The sequence below is a fragment of the Egretta garzetta genome, unplaced genomic scaffold (assembly GCF_000687185.1).
Source record: "Egretta garzetta isolate BGI_Z169 unplaced genomic scaffold, ASM68718v1 scaffold163, whole genome shotgun sequence".
Classification (NCBI taxonomy): Eukaryota; Metazoa; Chordata; class Aves; order Pelecaniformes; family Ardeidae; genus Egretta; species Egretta garzetta.
In genome coordinates this window covers 4,036,647-4,039,464 of record NW_009259308.1, presented here as the reverse complement: position 1 = coordinate 4,039,464, position 2,818 = coordinate 4,036,647, and positions in this window count along the sequence as shown.

Here is a 2,818-nt window from a genome sequence, read left to right as displayed (position 1 = left end):
AAAGAACAAACGTACAAAAGAAGTGGCGTGTTTTATCTTCACTTAGACGCTGGACCGCCAACTTCCATGTGAAGATAGCTTCTAAACTACCTATGGTATAGCTTTTTGGAAAAGTACAGATTGCTATGGTGTATTTGCTGTTGAATCATAGAATCATAGAACGTTTTGGGTTGGAAGGGACCTTTAGAGGTCATCTAGTCCAACCCCCCTGTAGTGAGCAGGGACACCGCTAACTAGAGAAGGTTCCTCAGAGCCCCATGCAACCTGGTCTTCAATGTTTCCAGGGATGGGGCCTCCACTACCTCTCTGGGCAACCTGTTTCAGTTTTTCACTATCCTCATTGTAAAGAATTTCTTCCTTATATCCAGTCTAAACCTACCCTGCTTCAGTTTAAAACCATTACCCCTTGTCCTGTCACAGCTGGCCCTGCTGTTGACCTGTTGACCTGGTCTTCACAAATTAAATACTTGAAAAACCTCATTTTACCAATTCAAGGTCAGGATTTAAACTTAGTTCTAGTTACTAATTTTCACTGTCAATTTCTTCAGTACGGCTCAGGATTTTTAAGTTAAAGAAAATTTTTGTGATAAGAATCCATATATGGTTGGTATTAAAACATCACTAGCTATAGCAGAGTAGTATAGTAAAGAAGAGATGAAAGTAGTCTCTCTGCATCCAGATTGTTCACAGAAATGTGTAATCTTTTAAATTATGGGAAATAATTATCTGTCTTTAAACTGAATGGTTCATAACTGAGTTTCAAACCGAGTGCTTTTTTTTTTTTTTAACACATTATCTTTGACAATTTTATGATGCAGAAATGAGTTCCAGTTGGAAATCTCGGTGTTTTGAGGAAATTGCTCCATTGTTTTAATATCACAATTCTAAAAAGAAAATACATTTTCTAGATTTTTTTTTTTTTCTGGAGAGTCAATTCAGATTACATCTCAGAACAAATTTCTTTGGACTAGTGAGTCCTCTGTGGACCGTGAATGTTAGTTCTGCTGAACGGCGGTGCATGCCCACAAGGAGTTTCAGTGAGCAGAGTTACGTATAGGCTAAGAAGGAACCTGGAAGGATAAAGGTACCAAGGATCATCTCCATATGAAGGTTTCATCCCAGCGCACGCAAGCGTAATGATCCAAGTGTCATATTTGCAAATGCATGTGAGTGCTTGGATTGGTAAATGGGTCACAAACCCTTACTTATGACATGACAAGAGGAGCAGACTTCTCTACGTATCATCCAGTGTGTAAAAAACCTAAGACTTTCCATAAGGATTGCCTTTGGTTAAAAAAAAAAACAGCAACAAAAAAGTATGCAACAGGATAGCCTTCTCATAAGGATCTGTATGTACTAGATGTTACTTTAGAACTGTGCATGTAGCCTTTACGTAGAACGCTGTGTATGATTTTGTGTATATAACCAATACAGCTTACATGAAGGTGATAGAGTAAGCTGTCTTGCTTTTCAGTATCTTTAGAAAAACCTGAAGACACAGGACGATGAGTTACTTTCAAAATAAAGCTCTGATTTTTGTCTTTAAATGATCTTAGGACAAATTACCATTTAAAAATAAATCAAAATACAAATTCAAGTGATACCTAATACTGTAGGTGAAATAATCACTGCAGTGAAGATGATGGCAAAGCTTTCAGTATTTTGCCCAACATTACATTCTGTCTTGTAGAAACAAGGTTTTTAAAATAAGAGATAGTTTATAAATAACGGATCTTTTAAAACAATCATCTGTCCTTGGGTTACTTTGTAAATTTCCTGGATCTGTGTTTTTTGAGATTTTAAAACTCCTTTTCTTGATCAAAATTGTATTCTTACATCACTGGTGAACGTTTGGCTGTTGTTCATGGTTTTGGATTAAAATAGTTATGTATTACTAATTCTTTATGTTGTATGTTCACATACTTAATACACTTGGAAGTCTTTGGCAAGCTACTAATAATTAATGTTCGCACAATTAAAGAATGGGATTTTTTAAGACCAAATTCTGACACTTTTACCCATTTTCTAGTACATGATTCAACAAATTGTCAAAACTGAATTGGATAGCGCTGCTTAATGTGCTATTTAAAAGAAGTGTATGTGAATCAGGGTTTGGTTTTTTTTTTTTTTTTTTGAAACACTAATCTTTGTCCTACAGAGAAGTAGACATGTTTGTGTTATGAATTCACAACATTTATTGCTTTGTGAAAATTCAGAGATCCTTGGGAAATACAACGAATAGGCTTAATAGCCGGAACGCATTCCCTATACTTCTGGTTTATGTCATCTTTTATGTTAACAATTGGCTATTTTGTATGGTATTCACTATTAAAACTGCTTCCTGGAATACTTAAAACTGAATGTTAATTAAATTCTTAACAAATGTTTGCGTGGATCCAGACAGCACTGATTGTTCCCTGAAGATTCTCCGTTTAGGTCAAATAAGTCTCATGCTGCACTAAAAAAAAAGGTAAGAACTGTCATTAAATTTCCTTCTATAATAATTATGCATTGGGCTATTGGAAGCGGAAATCTTTTGAATATTCTCCCTCCCTTCTCCCTGAACTTATCCTGGACAAACTCCTGCAACGCCTCCCATGCCAAGCAGCAATGTCACGACAGACACCCAGGGAAGCAGCACAAGGTTTAACATGGCGGGATGGGTGGCAGCTTTTCTGCCAAAGTACTTTTTATTTGTACATTTAACAGAAAAGAGAGGGGGTGTCATGTGGCTTCATTTACTTCTCGGGGCGAAGCACTAGAGCTTAAACCCCCCCCCCCGGTGCTTCCCCCACCTGCAAAGGAGCAGCTGCCACAG